The sequence below is a fragment of the Pleurodeles waltl genome, chromosome 1_2 (genome assembly GCF_031143425.1).
Source record: "Pleurodeles waltl isolate 20211129_DDA chromosome 1_2, aPleWal1.hap1.20221129, whole genome shotgun sequence".
Classification (NCBI taxonomy): Eukaryota; Metazoa; Chordata; class Amphibia; order Caudata; family Salamandridae; genus Pleurodeles; species Pleurodeles waltl.
Genome location: NC_090437.1, coordinates 434,810,540 through 434,829,917, shown reverse-complemented (window position 1 = coordinate 434,829,917; position 19,378 = coordinate 434,810,540).

Genomic DNA, 19,378 nt, shown 5'->3' with positions numbered 1-19,378 from the left:
GACGCAACTGGGACCGTCACGGGGAGAGTGATGCACTCTGGGCACCAGTCCCCCTCCAGAACCAGTGGAGACATGCATCCACTACCTCTGTCCTGCACAGGATGAAGCACTCTGGGCACCAGTCCCCCTCCAGAACCAGTGGAGAAAGGCATCCACTACCTCTGTCCTGCACAGGATGAAGCACTCTGGGCACCAGTCCCCTCCAGAACCAGTGGAGACATGCATCCACTACCTCTGTCCTGCACAGGATGAAGCACTCTGGGCACCAGCCCCCCTCCAGAACCAGTGGAGAAAGGCATCCACTACGTCTGTCCTTGGCAGGATGAAGCACTCTGGGCACAAAGCCCCCTCCAGAAACATTGGAGACATGCATCCACTACCTCTGTCCTGCACAGGATGAAGCACTCTGGGCACCAGTCCCCCTCCAGAACCAGTGGAGACATGCATCCACTACCTCTGTCCTGCACAGGATGAAGCACTCTGGGCACCAGTCCCCCTCCAGAACCAGTGGAGAAAGGCATCCACTACGTCTGTCCTTGGCAGGATGAAGCACTCTGGGCACAAAGCCCCCTCCAGAACCAGTGGAGACATGCATCCACTACCTCTGTCCTGCACAGGATGAAGCACTCTGGGCACCAGTCACCCTCCAGAACCAGTGGAGACATGCATCCACTACCTCTGTCCTGCACAGGATGAAGCACTCTGGGCACCAGTCCCCCTCCAGAACCAGTGGAGAAAGGCATCCATTTGAGAGACTGTGGCTTTACACTCCCCAGGATGCAGCAGTGGGCAAACCACCAACTGTAGAGACTTGAGAGACTGTGGCTTTGCATTCCCCAGGATTGAACAGTGGGCAAACCACCCACTGTAGAGACTTGAGAGGCTGTGGCTTTGCACTCCCCAGGATTGATCAGTGGGCAAACCACCCACTGTAGAGACTTGAGAGACTGTGGCTATGCACTCCCCAGGATTGTACAGTGGGCAAACCACCCACTGTAGAGACTTGTGAGACTGTGGCTTTGCACTCCCCAGGATGGAACAGTGGGCAACCCACCCTCTGTAGAGACTTGAGAGACTGTGGCTTTGCACTCCCCAGGATGGTACAGTGGGCAACCCACCCATTGTTTAGACTTGAGAGACTGTGGCTTTGCACTCCCCACGATGGTACAGTGGGCAAACCACCCACTGTATAGACTTGAGAGACTGTGGCTTTGCACTCCCCAGGATGGTACAGTGGGCAACCCACCCACTGTATAGACTTGAGAGACTGTGGCTTTGCACTCACAGGATACATCAATGGGCAAGGAGCCCCCTCGTGGATCTGGCGTGGTGCACTCATCCGGCTGAGGTGCCCCCGTTCCCTTCCCCCTGAGGTGCCTGTTGTATTTGTATCTGATGCCCCAGCAGTGTTCTCTCCGTTTTGATCAGGTATCTTGTGTGGGCCTCGCCCATGCATTTTGGGCCAGTGGTCCACAGACAATGACTTGACAATGACTTGTGCATTACCTGCACTACTAATCGTGGTGTATATTTTGTTTAATGTGTATATATATATATATATATATGTATATATTTGGTTACTGTATTTTGATATATTACAATGGTTCCACTCATTTCCTTTTGTCTTTGCATTCTTCAGGGGGTGTTGGGGGTTGTTACTGTAATTTTGGGATATGCATTGGTGTGTGTGTTGTAGTGGGTGAGGGTCGGGGTGGGGGTGGGGATGTTGCGTGTGTGTGTCCCTGTCTTTTGCCTCCCCCTCCCCTATGTCGTAGGTGCAGTACTCACCGTTGTCTTCGCCGCCGGCGTTGATGATCGTCGTACAGGAGCAGGCAGGAAGAATATGGAGTTCAGGCTCCATGGTGCCCTCCTTTCTTGTGGAGTGTGTAGAGGTGAGCGTTTTCCCTTTGAAATGGCTGTCTCCGCCGTGTTTTTATCCGCCCCGGAAAAGGTGGCGTATTGGTAGGTTGTGATACTGTGGGTGGTACTTTGTCTTCCGCCTGTCTGTTGGCGGTGACCGCCGCGCTGTTTGTTTGTACCGCTGTGGCGGTCGGAGTGTTAAAGTGGCTGTCTTTGTTGGCGGTTTCCGCCACGGTCATAATTCCCATTTTTTTACCGCCGGCCTGTTGGCGGTCTTACCGCCGCTTTAACACCGTCCGCCAGGGTTGTAATGACCCCCATAGTCTATTTTTACAAGTTGGTGTGGAGTCTTTTATCAGAGGGTGAGCACAGGCCAATTTAACATGTGTATTTCACTTACCTGAATAGGATTGTCATTCCTGCTTTGACAGGGTGCATACCTTTGACGACCAGAAAACCAATTTTTATCTATTGGCTTGTCATCATACGACACTTTGATTTATTATAATGAGGGTAAACTTTCCTCATAATAGGGCCACCAGGCATACAGTCATAAAATCTCCAACTAATACATAATTTGAGTTGGCAAGGCAAAATACTATCTGCCTAACAGAGCTTAACAAGGATTTTCACATAACAAATCTTTTATACTCATGGTTTGTGAAGGGGTAACTGATACCAAAACCTTCAGATAGATAGGCGTTATTGTTGGCTTTCCACCATAACCAGCTCAAGCTAATTTCACTGAGCTAAAGCTTTCCACAATGCTACCATCCATCACAGTCATACAAGTCCAATTGTATACAAAATTAGAGTCATTAACATAAAATACTATCTCTGCATAGAGAGCCTAACAAGATTGTTCGAAAGTAGGTTATTGGTAAGGGCAGGTAGGTGCAATAGGCCACAAACCCCCACTAGGTCCAGTCAAGGTAATTAATACTTGCTTAACCCTTGTCAGCCTGCCCCACCAGCAATTAGGCTTAACATAAGAGACAGGTGTGTAAAACATTTAATATCCACAAAACAGTAAATAAGTGAAACACAACATACACAACAAAAATCCAATGTAGAGAATCAGAGATATGAATTTTTAAAGATTAAAAGTAAATCTAGCGCATAATACCAAATAGCATTCAGAGGGTTAATTTTTTTTACACTTGACAAGGAAAAAGTCCAGGGTTCGGGCCACCCATGATGTAACACTATTACAAGTACCTTCAGAAGTGTTTCTTGATTCAGGAAAGTGGTCCACAGCACCAGCCAAGGGTTCAGAGGCTCTGGTTTGCTTTTTGATGTCTGGGACTATAACTCCCACAATGCACCTCTTCAACTTATGGAGTTGTTAACAACAATTGCTCCAAACCTCTCCAAACTGCTGGATCTTCTTCCAGAGGGCATTTTTAGGTCCTAGAAGTGTCCACAAACTTGATCCAAGGTTCCAGAAGCTTTAAGTTGTTCTTTGGGAGTTGGGACTAGAATCCTTATATGGCCACTGGACACTGGTCAGCTGGGCTCTTCTTCCAAGACTTCATGTAGGGGTCTCTGCTCAACTCCTTTGTACCTGTAGCTTACAGGAGTCCACTTCTTGAGTTGCAGAAGCAAGGCAAAGTCATTTTCTTGAATAAGCCCAAAGTGTGCAGCTGGTGCAGTCCTTCTGAGTGCAGGGTCCAGGTGCAGGCCAGGGGTCCAGCAGGGCAGCCCATCTTCTCCAGCATCTTCTTCTAGCAGGGATCTGAATTGTGGGGCAGCTCTGCCATTTTTATTCTTGTTTCTAGGGGGGAAAAGCAGTGGGTGCTCCTGTCTAATGGGGTTTAAGCGAATACCCTTTGGGATGACCAATTCCTGTGAAGTGTGGTAAAAATAAATTCCAGAAAACAACATTTTTTAAAAATCCAACATGGAGGTAATTCCTCCTAGAAGATTACATCTGGCTGTCACCACCCACTGGTGTGGTCAAGTTACCCTACTACACCTCCTCCAATCCCTCTCTTAATCTAATCAGTATGGGTCCTAGCTGTCTGGGGGTGATGAAAATGGTTGAGGTCCAGTTTCTGTCCCAAATGACCTTCCCTCCTTTGAAGCCCGGTCTGGCTACTCTTCCCCCTATTCTGCTCTGCCATCTGTTGTAGCAGTTTCCGCCCCTCTCCCCCAGATGCTTCATTTGTCTTAGCCCAGGCCAAATCACACCTCATTAAGGCAGCCTGGATCAGGCTGCCAGAGGCTGAACAATCAGGAAAGTGCACTACAGGGCTGAATTTGGTAAGTTTCAGAAACAGTTCTAAAACTCTTTCCCTGTGCTAGGTATATTAAATTCAACGTGGACAAGTTGTTGGATTTATTATAACATTGAATGTGCCACCAAACTTGCTATATTTAGCTCATCTCTACTGAAAATAAGACTTTATTATTTTAAAATACAGTCGCCAATGTTAGCCTATGGGGCCCATTGATTACAATGGGGAAAAACAAATATGTCTGTTTTTCCCTCACCAGGGCTTATAAACATATTTTATAAAGTCCCTGCTTATGTTTACACTGCATCCAACCCTGGGGACACTTAGGGCAGACCTTAGGGGTGACTTATATGTAAATATAAGGTAGTGTAGGTCCTTGGAAGTACTTTTAATCCAAAGTTGAATTTGGGGTAACTTTAAGTTAAAAGCGGCCAGCAATGCAGGCCTGCCTTTAAAATGACACTGACACCACGGACCACAGCAGTGCATCTAGGGATGCCCTATCTACCCTTGGGTCCCTAAACCTCCATGCCTAACAACGTACGAGGGACTTATAAGTAGGTTGTCAGAGGCAATTATAATTATGCCAATTATAATTATGCCCATTTTACACAGAGCACTGGCCCTGGGTTTGGTTAGCAATGCTCAGGGCACAGTCAGAAAAAAACAGACTCAGCTAAAAATGGGGGCAAAAAGTGAGAGGGCTTCTGTAATCAGCCCAGTTTTCCCACACAACCCCTCCTCCCCCAGCCAACACACCCAGGAACTCAGCCAATTCCTGGGAGAATCTTCCTCACTTGTCAGACGAGGAAGACAGTGAGGAAGACTGGCTGTACTGTTGAGGGCCTGCTCTGCCCTATATTCTCCTGTCAGGGCCACTCCCTGTGTGCAGTTGACCCATCCCAACAGTAACTGACCCATTTTAACTTGGCACCTACCTCTAGGGGTGTCTTCCTCCTCACCCACTGCTAGTTTGGCTAGTAAGGTGCCTATCTCCTCCATCCTTAATTTTGCTAAGGCAACACCTATCTTGCCCACACAGGTTGCCCAGCACTTTAATAACCCCACCATGACAATTAGGGTCAGTGGGCCCACTTTTCTTTTGGCTATGGAGTCTGCCTCTGTAGGAAAGTAGCCTCTCTCTCGCATGGTTAGCCCCACGTTTGGCCTGTTTTTGAGTTGTGTCAGTGTGTTTTTACTGTGTCACTGGGATCCTGCTAGCCAGGACCCCAGGGCTCATAGATAAAAACCTAGATGTCAGCGTTTTATGCCTGTCTCACTGGGATCCTGCTAGTCGGGACCCCAATGCTCATAGTTTGTGGCCTAATGTGTATACCTGTGTAGTGCCTAACTGTGTCACTGAGGCTCCGCTAATCAGAACCTCAGTGCTTATGCTCTCTCTGCTTTCAAATTTGTCACTGTATGCCAGTGACTACCTTTACCAATTTCAATTGGCATACTGGACCCCCCTTATAGGTCCCTAGTATATATGGTACCTAGGTACCCAGGGCATTGGGGTTCCAGGAGATCTATATGGGCTGCTGCATTTCTTTCACCACCCACAGGGAGCTCAGACAAACCCTTACACAGGACTCCCACTGCAGCCTGCGTGAAATAGTGCACACACTATTTCACAGCCATTTTCACTGCGCTTATGTAACTTATAAGTCACCTATATGTCTAAACTTCACTGGCTGAAGGTTAGGTGCAAAGTTACTAAGTGTGAGGGCACCCTTGCACTAGCAAAAGTGCCCCCACATAGTTCAGGGCCATTCCCCGGACTTTGTGAGTGAGGGGACGCCATTACACGTGTGCACTACATATAGGTCAATACCTATATGTAGCTTCACAATGGTAACTACGAATATGGTCAAGTAACATGTCTAAGATCATGAAATTGTCCCCCCATTCCAAATCTGGTATTGAGGAGCTGATTCCCTGCATCCTGGGGCTCCACCATGGACCCCCAGTACTGCCAAACCAGCTCTCTGAGGTTTGCACTGCAGATACAGCTGCTGCCACCTCACAGACAGGGTTCTGCCCTCCTGGGGTCTGGACAGCACAGTCCCAGGAAGGCAGAACAAAGCATTTCCTCTGAGAGCAGGGTGTTACACCCTCTACCTTTGGAAATAGGTGTTACAGGCTGGGAAGGGGTAGCCTCCCCCACCGTCTGGAAATGCTTTGAAGGGCACAAATGGTGCCCTCTTAGCATAAACCAGTCTACACCAGTTCAGGGAACTTTTTCTCCCCTGCTCTGGCGGGAAACCGGAAAAGGGAAAGGGAGTGACCACTCCCCTCTCCAACACCACCCCAGGGGTGGTGCCCAGAGCTCCTCCAGTGTGTCCAAGACTTCAGCCATTTTGCTTTACAAGGTGTGGGGGCACTCTGGAGGGCTCTGAGTGGCCAGTGCCAGCAGGTGACATCAGAGACCCCTCCTGATAGGTCCATACCTGATAAGGTAGCCAAACTCCCTCTCAGGGCTATTAAGGGTCTCTCCTTTGAGTTCTCTTCAGATTCTGCTGGCAAGTTTCCTTCAGGAATCCTCTGCAACAACTTCAGACTCTACTGACCTCAAATCAACTACAGCCTGCTTCAAGAAATGCTGTAACTGCAACAAAGTGTCTACAAGAGACACTTTTCTTCAGCAACCTCAGCTCCAAGTCAGCAACTGCAACAGTTTCCATGGTGTGCATGGTCTGGGAACTCCCTTTCTCCATCCTGCACCAGAAGGTCTGAAGAAATCTCCAGCGGAGTGACAGAGTCACTCCCCTGCTCCAAGCAGGCACCTTCCAAGGCAACGACCGGTACCCTGGGATTCTGCTCACGGCAATGAGCATGCTCCTAAGGACACAGAGGGTGGACATCATCGACATAGAGTGTCATGAGGTCCTGCTGACGCAACCTGGAGGAGATAAGACCTTGCCTTCCCAGAGAACGATGGTACCCCCGTGTATGGTGTCTTCTTCGTCTCCTCTGTGCACTCTTTGCAAAATTCCTTCATGCACATCCTGGCCCAGGTCTCCAGCACTCAATCCTGCAATGCTTAACTTGCTGAGTTGTTCTCCGGCGGCGTGGGACCTTCTTTTGTTGTGCTGCATCGACCAAATTTTTCACCTCCTTTGAACCTGGAACCTGTGGCTTCTGGGGGTGCTAGCTGGCATTGTGAGGGCTCTCTAAAGTGCTGAGTACCCCCTCTTCCTCCTCAAAGAGAGTTGAGGTCCCCAGGTCCCTCCTGAGTCCATCCAGTGCCCTTTTGATTAAAAATGTACTTTGCCATAGCCAAGGCTTGTTGGTGCCTTCCAATCCAAAATCTCATCTGCCACAATCTTCTCACCATGGGACATCTTTTGCATTATGCAGGAACCTGCTGGCATCTTCCTAGGGTGCATTTCTGCAGTCTTCAAGGAACCAGGGGCTCTTCTTTTGCACCCTCTTCCGGGTTGGCAGGGGCTCCTGCCCTTCCTGGAACTTCTTTCGACTGCTGGACCTGGTCCCCTTCCTTTACAGGTCTTCAGGGCCAATAATTCAGCTGTTGTTCTTTGCAGACTTGGTTGGTGTAGGAAAGTACCATCTTGCCTGGCATGTTACCCCCATTTTTACTTATATGTATGTTTGTTTGTACTTATATGTCCCAGCCTGTGTGACTGGGATCCTGCTATCCAGCACCCTGGTGCTCATAAAGTATGCCCTGTATGTGTTCCCTGTGTGGTGCCTAACTGTACCACTGAGGCTCTGCTAACCAGAACGTCAGTGGTTATGCTCTCTCTGCTTTTAAAATTGTCACTGCAGGTTAGTGACCATTTTCACCAATTCTGATTGACACACTGGAACATCCTTATTATTCCCTAGTATATGGTACCTAGGTACCCAGGGCATTGGGGTTCCAGGAGATCCCTATGGGCTGCATCATTTCTTTTGCCACCCATAGGGAGTTCAGACAATTCTTACACAGGACTGCCACTGCAGCCTGAGTGAAATAACATCCACGGTATTTCACAGCCATTTTACACTGCACTTAAGTAACTTCTAAGTCACCTATATTTCTAACCCTCAGTTAGTGAAGGTTAGGTGCAAAGTTACTAAGTGTGAGGGCACCCTGGCACTAGCCAAGGTGCCCCCACATTGTTCAGGGAAAATTCACCGGACTTTGTGAGTGCGGGGACACCATTACACATGTGAACTACATATAGGTCAATACCTATGTGTAGCTTCACAATGGTAACTCCGAACATGGCCATGTAACATGTCTAGGATCATAGAATTGTCACCCCAATACCATTCTGTTATTAGGGGGACAATTCCATGCATCCCTGGCGCTCCAGCCTGGACCCCCGGTACTGCCAAACTAGCTCACTGGGGTTTTCTCTGCAGCTACCGCTGCTGCCAACCCTCATACAGGTTTCTGCCCTCCTGGGGTCTGGGCAGCCCAGTCCCAGGAAGGCAGAACAAAGGATTTCTTCTGAGAGAGGGTGTTACACCCTATCCCTTTGGAAATAGGTGTAAGTGGGGCCCTCCTTGCATAAGCCAGTGTACACCTGTACAGGGAGCCTCCAGCCCCTGCTATGGTGCGAAACTGGACAAAGGAAAGGGTAGTGACCACTCCCCTGTCCATCACCACCCCAGGGGTGATGCCCAGAGCTCCTCCAGTGTGCCATCTGCATTGCAGAGGTGTGAGGGCACAATGGAGACCTCTGAGTGGCCAGTGCCAGCAGGTGATGTCAGATACCTCTCCTGATAGGCTCTTACCTGATTAGGTAGCCAATCCTCCTCTGAGGGCTATTTAGGGTCTCTCCTGTGGGTTTCTCATCAGATAACGAATGCAGGAGCTCACCAGAGTTCCTCTGCACTTCCCTCTTCGACTTCTGCCAAGGATCAACCGCTGACTGTTCCAGGACGCCTGCAAAACCGCAACAAAGTAGCAAGAAGACTGCCAGCAACATTGTAGCGCCTCATCCTGCCAGCTTTCTCGACTGTTTCCTGGTGGTGCATGCTCTGAGGGATGTCTGCCTTCACCCTGAACTGGAAGCTAAGAAGAAATCTCCTGTGGGTCGATGGAATCTTCCCCCTGCTAACGCAGGCACCAAACATCTGCATCAACTGTCCTCTGGGTCCCCTCTCATCTTGATGAGCGTGGTCCCTGGAACACAGGGGCTGGATCCAAGTGTCCCCGACAGTCCAGTGGCCCTTCTGTCCAAATTTGGTGGAGGTAAGACCTTGCCTCCCCACGCCAGACAGTAATCCTGTGTACTGTGTGAACTGCAGCTGCTAGGGCTTCTGTGCATTTTTGCAAGACTTCCTTCATGCACAGCACAGCCCAGTTCCCCAGCACTCTGTCCTGCATTGCCCAAATCACTGAGTTGGACTCCGACTTCGTGGACCCTCTTTTGTTGTGCTGAGATGACTGCTGTGCTCAGATTTTCTGAATGCTTATTCAGGTGCTTCTGCAGGTGCTGCCTGCTTCTGTATGGGCTTTCTCTGTTGCTGAGCACCCCCTCTGTCTCCTCCTACAAGGGGCGACCTCCTGATCCTTCCTGGGCCCTGACAGCACCCAAAACCTTGAACTGCGACTCTTGCAGCTAGCAAGGCTTATTTGTGGTCTTTCTGCGTGGAAACAACTCTGCATCCTCCAGCACGCCGTGGGACATCTTCTGACCAAAGGAGAAATTCCTGGCACCTTCCATTGTTGCAGAATCTTCAGCTTCTTCCACCCGGAGGCAGCCCCTTTTGCACCTTCATCCGGGGTTGAGTGGGCTCATGCCCCCCTGGACACTTGCATGACTCTTGGACTTGGTCCCCTTCCTTTTCAGGTCCTCAGGTCCAGGAATCCATCTTCACTGCTTTGCAGTCAGTTGTTGTCGTTGCAGAATCCCCTATCTCGACTTTACTGTCTTTCTGGGGTAGTAGGGTAACTTTACTCCTACTTTTCAGGGTCTTGGGGTGGGGTATCTCGGACACCCTTAGTGTTTTCTTACACTCCCAGCAACCCTCTACACACTACACTATGCCTGGGGTCCATTTGTGGTTCGCATTCCACTTTTGGAGTATATGGTTTGTGTTGCCCCTAGGCCTATTGTCTCCTTTTGCATTCTATTGTGTTCTACAGTGTTTGCACTACTTTTCTAAGTGTCTTACTTACCTGATTTTGGTTTGTGTGTATATTTGGAGTATTTTACTTACCTCTTAAGGGAGTATATCCTCTGAGATACTTTTGGCATATTGTCACTAAAATAAATTACCTTTAGTATTGTGTTTACTTATGATATAAGCCTCATTACAACATTGGCGGTAAAAGCCGCTTACCGCCGTGCAGAAGCCTACCAACACACCGCTGCGGCCGCGGAATTCCGCCACAGCTATTATGACCCACAGTTCTGTATCCACCAAAATCTAGACACCCACACAAGTCCGCCACACCAAAGGTCAGTGATAAACTGGCAAAAACAAAACCTCCACCGTCACGCCAACAGAAATCCGCCCACACTATCACAACACACAAATCCACGCGGCGGTCTTTCAACCGCGGTATTCCATGGGCGGTACACACCACCGCGCTCAAAATACACACACATTTACAAAACACAGCCACATTGGACAAATCGAAATACACACACCTGTTACACATACAAACACCACTCCCACACACCCAATACAATATAAAACACACACCCACATCACCCACAAACCCTTATGACAACAAATCATGAACGAAAGCCAGAGAGAGACAGTACCAGCAAGAACAACAGCATCCACAGGCACACAACAGCATCACCCACAGAACTTCCATGCACCTCACACAACACCCCACTACATATCCGCACACTTATCACCACACACTCCACCCCACACATCACCTACACCACCCCATGGCACGGCAAAGACAACGCAGGTTCTCGGAGGAGGAGCTCAGGGTCATGGTGGAGGAAATCGTTCGGGTAGAGCCACAGCTATTCGGATCACAGGTGCAGCACACCTCAATTGCAAGGAAGATGGAACTATGGCGAAGAATAGTGAACAGGGTCTACGCAGTGGGACAGCACCCAAGAAATCGGGATGACATCAAGAAGAGGTGGAACGACCTACAGGGAAGGTGCGTTCCGTGGTCTCAAGACACCACCTGGCGGTTCAGCGGACTGGCGGCGGACCCCCACCTCCTCCCCCACAACTAACAACATGGGAGGAGCAGGTCTTGGCGATTCTGCATCCTGAGGGCCTCGCAGGAGTAGGTGGAGGAATGGACTCTGGTAAGACAAATCTTAACTATTACATCCCCCACCCTACCTGCATGGCAGCACATACCCCCACCCTCACCCTCACCCCCAGCACTCCAACTCCTCACATATGTCTCAACATCACAAACCACCCATCCCAACACCAAGCCCTGCATGCAACAACAAAGTATGGACACCCATCTCTAAAGAATGCCCACTGCACATACCCATATACCCCCTAAACCATCATCACACAAGGTCCCACACAGGAATGTTAGCACTGGGGTACACGGTCACCCACCCATTGCACACCATGCCACACACAGATGTAATAAACATCCTTTTAAACCCCTGCAGGACCCCTACCCAACGTCACCGGACAGGAGGGTACACACATGTCCACACCACCAACAGAAGAGGCCCACAGTGATGAAAGCAGCTCTGTTCCAACTGGATCTAGATGACCAGCCCGGCCCATCAGGGACCTCCGGACAGTCGGTTCCCATCACACAGTCACAGGCCACTACAGAGCTTCCCCCCTCTGGAAACACCAGCACAGCACCCACCCAGCAGGCCCATACCTCCGTCCCCAGGACACGTCAATCAGCTGTGTGTCCACCGCTACAGGGAACCCAGGCTAACCCACCATCCCAACGACAACAGGGACCTGGGGGCAGTGGCAGTGGACACACGGTCAAGGGGACGGAGGCCCAGGAACACAGGGGAACTGGGAGGGCTGCTGTGCGACAGGGGGCGGACAGGCCAAGGGAACCCACTCTCCACGAGGCCCTCTCCTCCAACATGAGAGCCTACCACCACTCCCAGGAAACGATGGCAACAGTACTGGCCAAGTTTCAGGAGACCCAGCGCCTGCAGGAGGAACAGTATATGGGCTTCAGGGAGGAACTCAGAACCATCAGCTCCACCCTGGACACCATCTTAGGGGTGCTGAAAGAAATACTCAACACCAGGAGGGACACTGTGGCACTACAAGGGGCCCCTGACACTAGCATGGACGATGAACTGCCCACCACCTCCGCCGGTGCTAGTGGAAAGGACGCCCCACCACAGCACCACCACACCAGCACCCCACCCCCTGCAGAGGGAGAACCACCCCGCAAACAGTCCCTGAGATCCAGGAACAAGACAGAGCACGATGCCAAGACCCCCGCCAAGAAATAAGACCAACCTGATTTTCATCCTACTGTCCCACTTTGTCACCCTGTCCATACTTAAACTGCCCCAGCTCCACTTCCTATGCCCATATGGGCAATGCACCTGTGAAACTAATAAACTGGACTCTGCCATGGACATTCCTCCGCCATCACCCCTCACCATTTTACTACCCCCTCCAATATTGAGCACTTAAATAAACACACTTAAAAACAAAAAAACTGGACTCTGTCTGTGATTTCGAAATAGTGTATTAGCAATTACAGTGACAAAATGCTCTTTCAATTGTAATGTCAACATACCTATGTCACACAGTGGAACCCACATCTGTGAAATCGTAAGGGAAAGTGACAACTCAGTGACCATACACTGGGTGAAAACGACAGACAGTAGAGAGGCAGTGGTGTATAAGTACATGTAGTAGGCAGGTCTGTACTCTTACCTGTGTCTCACTGGAAATATTGCTGGATCACTGAGTCCCTGTTGTTCATGTCTTCTTCCTTTGCTTCCTTGTCTTCACTGTCCACATGCTCCACAGCTGCCACAACACCGTCATCTGGACCATCCTCCTGCAGAAAAGGCATCTGTCATCGCAAAGCCAAGTTGTGAAGCATAAAGCAGGCCACGATGATCTGGCACACCTTCTTTGGTGCGTAGAATAGGGATCCACCTGTCATATGGAGGCACTGGAACCTGGCCTTCAGGAGGCCAAAGGTCCGCTCGATCACCCTCCTAGTTCGCCCATGGGCCTCATTGTAGCATTCCTCTGCCCTTGTCCTGGGATTCCTCACTGGGTTTAGTAGCCATGGCAGGTTGGGGTAACCAGAGTCACCTGCAAATGGCGAGGGACAACTGTTAGACACACACTAACCTGTAGGGATATCCCCAGACCTAGACAACCATTCCCACTGTCTTGCTTCCAGGTGCTCACCTAATAGCCACACACGGTGCCTCTGGAGTTGACCCATCACATAAGGGATGCTGGTATTCCGCATGATGTAGGCGTCATGCACTGAGCCAGGGAACATGGCATTCACATGGGAGATGTACTGGTCTGCCAAACATACCATCTGTACATTCATTGAATGATAACTCTTCCGGTTTCTGTACACCTGTTCACTCCTGTGGGGGGGTACCAAAGCCACATGGGTCCCATCAATGGCACCTATGATGTGGGGGATATGTCCCAGGGCATAGAAATCACCTTTCACTGTAGGCAAATCCTCCACCTGAGGGAAAACGATGTAGATCCGCATGTGTTTCAGAAGGGCAGACAACACTCTGGACAACACGTTGGAAAACATAGGCTGGGACATCCCTGATGCTATGGCCACTGTTGTTTGAAATTACCCACTTGCAAGGAAATGGAGCACTGACAGCACCTGCACTTGAGGGGGGATTCCTGCGGGACGGCGGACTGCTGACATCAGGTCTGGCTCCAACTGGGTAGACAGTTCCTGGATTGTGGCACGGTCAAGCCTGCATGTGATAATCACGTCTTTCATCCATTGTCGACAGGTCCACCAACGGTCGGTACACCGGAGGATGCCGCCATCTCCTCACATGTCCCAGCGGACGGTGCCTTTGAAGGACAACAGCGAGCACAGAGTCAAACAACTCAGAGGTACGTACCCACAGTTTACACAGAACACCATTCATACACAAAAAGTGTCCTGTATGTGTGTTGAGTCTAGGCCTAGGTATGTGTGACGCAGTTGAAAATGAAGCCATGTGGGCCCCTAAAATGGCAGCTGCCTGACCTCTAAAGTGGGACAATGGGATGTGAGGTAACTGCGCTGGGGTTGTACACCGTCGCGGTAGGCGGTCGAAGACCGCGGCGCAATGCTGCATTGATTAACATTGGACCCTATGGGTCCCAGGAGCCAATAACGATGTACGCCGGCGGTGACAGTATGCACCGCCGCGGACGTGACCGCCATTTTCTATCTGTTGAATCACTCGATACCTGATCTTCGACAGGAGAGGACCTACACTGCAAGTGCTGCTGTGACCTCGGTCTGGAAGAGACAATGGCTCGAGTGTCTGGGGAAAGGGCCCCTGCCTTCACATCGGAGGAGTTGGAGAAACTCGTGGATGGGGTCCTCCCCAGTACCCGCTACTCTACGGTCCTCCAGACAAACAGGTAAGTACACAGGGAGCATGATGTATGGGCTATGCCTGTGTGGAGAGGGCTGGATGTAAGATGGAAGGGGGGAGAGTGCGGCATGCATGAAACGACAGTGAATGCATGTGCCACAATTTCAGGGGGAGGGATGGGGGCCAATCACTTTGACAGTGCAGTTGGAAATAACTTACTCTTCCCCCTGTACATTTCATGTAGGTCGGCGCCCACCAGAAAAAACATATTTGGCGTGCCATCTCCAAGGACATCCGGACCCTGGGAGTCTACCACAGATGGAGACCCACTGCCGGAAAAGATGGGAGGACATTCGCCGCTGGAGCAAGAAGACGGCGGAGGCTCAGCTGGGGATGGCCTCCCAACGTGGGAGGGGTGCCCATCGCACCATGACCCCCCTGATGTTCAGGATCCTGGCGGTGGCCTACCCGAAGTTGGATGGGCGCTTGAGGGCATCACAGCAGCAACAAGGGGGTAAGTACACTCTCATTCTGCTGACTTTGCACGCGGTGGAGGGGTCTGGGTGGGGGAGGTGGGCTGTGGGTTTCACTAGGCCAGGGCGAGTTCCGTAGGCAAGGTCCCTCCGTAAGGCAGGCCATATGGCACCCCACCCCACTTCTGTAGAGTGCCAAGTACACCTTATCATGCCCCTGTGTCATCTATGTGTGCAGATGTTGTCCATAGCCTTGTAGGCCATTTCCGAGGAATTGAACAGTGGAGCCCAAGAGCGCGGCGTAGAGCAGGGTGCTTCTGTGTCTGTCGTGTCCGCCAACGATAGCGGTAATGAATACACTCAACATGTCTTTCTTCTGTCGTCCCCCCGCTTTTTGTGGTCTCACAGTTCTTGTGTGCATTAGCATCATCAGGCGGAGGAGCTGTGGCACCGGAGCACCAGGGGGCTGCATCCCACATGGCCATAGAGGGCGACACTACGGACTCGGACTTCAACAGTGGGACGGAGTGCGAGGGGAGCTCCATGGCGGGCACAGGAGCTGAGACCAGTGACACGGACTCATCCTCTGATGGGAGCTCCCTTGTGGTGGCGGCAACATCTGTGCCACCCCCATCTACAGGTACAGCCGCCACCACCCCTTCCAGTACCGCCCTCCCAGCAGCCCCTCAGCCTGCACCCTGTGCCCGCTCACCCGGGAGGGTGGGCATCACCTTCGCCCCAGGCACCTCAGGCCCTGCCCCAGTCACCCCTGCTGCCCTCATTGAGGAGGCCATTGACCTCCTCAGGTCCCTCACTGTTGGGCAGTCTACCATTTTGAATGCCATCCAGGGTGTAGAAAGGCAGTTGCAACAAACAAATGCATTCCTGGAGGGCATTCAATCTGGTCAGGCGGCCCTTCACGACCTTTTCAGACTCTGGCCTCAGCACTGATGGCAGTCATTGTCCCTGTGTCTAGCCTCCCCCCTCCAATCTCCTCCACCCGACCCAATCCCTTGTACCTCAGCCTATCCCAAGCACACCTACAGACCAGCATGCACACACGTCAACACACAAGGGGAGCTCAGGCAAACATAAGCACCACACATCCCACAGGCGCTCACGCAAGCATCACACACATACAGGCACAACAACATCCACTGCCTCCACTGTGTCCCCCTCCTCCTCGTCTCCCTCCTCCCTCCCTGTCTCGTCTACACTCAAACCTGCATGCCCTACCTCTACAGCCACTACGTCCCTCTCCAGCACACCCACCACCACACCCGCTCACGTGCAGTCACCACCCCCACTACCATTCACACGTCCCCTGTGTCCTCTCCCAGTGTGTCTGTGACGTCACCTCCCAAGATACACAACTCAACAGCCATCCACCTCACGCCAGTCTCCAGCGCATGCACCTTCACCCAAAGTCAGCAAATGAACACCTCCTACAACCACCACCTCTTCCTCCACTCCCAAACCCCCTCCACCTACCCGTCCCAGTGTGTCAAAAAAACTTTTCCTGTCCAACCTTGACCTCTTTCCCACACCCCCCTCACCCCGTCCGTCTCATAGGTCCCAAACTAGCACCTCAGCCACAACATCTCCGGGACCAGTGATGCCTGTAGTCACCGGAATCTGGAGTGCACCAGCCACGAGGGCAGCCAGTGTGGCACGGAGCCACAGCACAGACAGTCTCCCACCTGTGAAGCATCAGAAGTTGTCCAGTGCCCGGCGGGAGAGGGGGAAGGCTCTAGCCACCAAAGCCGCTCCCAGGGGTCCCGGTGGTAGTGTGGAGTCAGCTGTGACACCTTCCAAGGTGGGGAAGGGCCACAAGAAACCCGGTAAGTCTGGGAAGAGCAGCACAGCGGAGAAGACCGCCATCACCCCCGCTGCCCAGGAGGCCACCATCCCAGCTGCCCAGGACAGGACCACCAGCACCAGCCCACCTGCCCAGGACAGAACCTCCAGCACTAGCCCACCTGCCCAGGACAGGACCGCCAGCACCAGCCCACCTGCCCAGGACAGGCCCGCCAGCACCAGCCCACCTGCCCAGGAGGCCACCGCCAGCACAGGCTCAGCTGCCCAGGAGGCCACCGCCAGCACAAGCCCCACTGGGCCATGAAGGACCGCCAGCAAAAGCCCCGCTGGGCCATGAAGGACCGCCAGCACAAGCCCCGCTGGGCCATGAAGGACCGCAAGCACAAGCACCGCTGCACAGGGCACCGCCGTACAGGGTACCGCCGTCTCAAGCACCGCTGCACAGGGCAATGCCGTCTCAAGCACCGCTGAACAGGGCACCGCTGTCTCAAGCACCGTTGAACAGGGCACCGCCGTCTCAAGCACCGCTGAACAGGGCACCGCCGTCTCAAGCACGGCTGAACAGGGCACCACTGTCTCAAGCACCGCTGAACAGGGCACCGCTGTCTCAAGCACCGCTGCCCCATGAGCGGCAAGGGCACTGACTCAACTGAGTCCGTCACGGGGTGAATGATGCACTCTGGGCACAAAGCCCCCTCCAGAACCAGTGGAGTATCACATCCACTACCTCTGTCCTTGGCAGGATGAAGCACTCTGGGCACAGAGCCCCCTCCAGAACCAGCGGATATTGCCATCCACTACCTCTGTCCTTAGCAGGATGAAGCACTCTGGGCACAAAGCCCCCTCCAGAACCAGTGGAGTACCACATCCACTACCTCTGTCCTTAGCAGGATGAAGCACTCTGGGCACCATGCCCCCCCTGGCTTTGCACTCCACAGGATTGAACACTGGGCAACCCACCCACTTGAGAGACTTGAGAGACTGTGGCTTTGTACTCCCCAGGATTGAACAGTGGGCAACCCACCCACTGTAGAGACTTGAGAGACTGTGGCTTTGCACTCCCCAGGATTGAACAGTGGGCAAACCACCCACTGTAGAGACTTGAGAGACTGTGGCTTTGCACTCCCCAGGATGGAACAGTGGGCATGTGGCCCCCTTGTGGATTTGGTGTCGTGCACACAAGCGGCTGAGGTGCTCCCCCTTTCCCTCCCCCTGAGGTGCCTGTTTAGTTGCTCTCTGATGCCGCTGCAGTGTTCTCTCCGTCATGGTCAGGGATCTTGTGTAGGCCTCGCCCATACCGTGTGGTCCCAGTGTTCCACTGACTTTATTAGAGCACTACCTGGACTACTATGCTTGGTATATATTTTGTACATGGTGTATATATATTTCTGCCTACTTGCTTTTAATATATTACAATGGTTACACTCATTTTCTATTGTCTTTGCATTCTTCCGGGGGGTTTGGGGGTGTAACTGTGATGTATTGATATGCATTAGTGTGTGTGTTGTAGTGGGTGAGGGTGGGGGTGTTGCATGTGTATGTCCCTGTTTTTTCCCTCCCCCCTCCCCTGTGTTGGAGGTGCAGTACTCACCGTAGCCTTCACCGCCGGCGTTCATGCTCCTGGTCGAGGAGCAGGAAGACTATTGCAGGTAGAATTTGGAGTTCCGGATCCATGGCGTCCTTGTTCCTCGTGGGTGTGTAGAGGTGAGCGTTTCTCCTTCGGTATTCCTGTTACCGCCATGTTTTTATCCACGGTGAGTCCGCCCCTGAAAAGGTGGCAGATTGGCCTGTTGTGATACTGTGGGCGGTACATTGTCCTCCGCCTGTCTGTTGGAGGTGACCGCCAAGCTGTTTGTTTGTACCGCCGTGGCGGTCAGAGTGTTAAAGTGTCTGTCTTTGTTGGCGGTTTCTGCCACAATCGTAACAGCAAAATGTTTTCCTCCGGCCTGTTGGCGGTCTTACCGCCGCTTTATCACCGTCTGCCAGGGTTGTAATGACTGACATAGTGCTATCTGATATAAGTGGTATAGTAGGAGCTTTGCATGTCTCCTAGTTCAGCCTAAGCTGCTCTGCTATAGCTACCTCTATCAGCCTAAGCTGCTAGAACACTTCTAATCTACTAAAAAGGGATAACTGGACCTGGCACAAGGTGAAAGTACCACAAGGTACACACTATAAGCCAGGCCAGCCTCCTACATTGGTGGTGCAGCGGTGGGATAAGTACTTGTAACTGTTTACCACTTTGTCATTGGTGCTTTTCATAAGAAAAACATATACCAAATACTTCAGAATATACACAGTAACCTAAACAGTTAAACTTTCCTTCTCTAAAACTTTCTAAAAAGTTTCTGAAATGTTTCTGAAAACTTTCAAAAGTTTTCAAAAGTTTTTCTCTGTTCTTTTAAAAGTTCCAAAACATTTTCCTCTCTCTGTCCTAAACCTTTTCTATCATGTCTGCAGTAGAGCGTACTCCCACAGTTGTCCAGGCAACATATGGGAATCTAAACTTTAA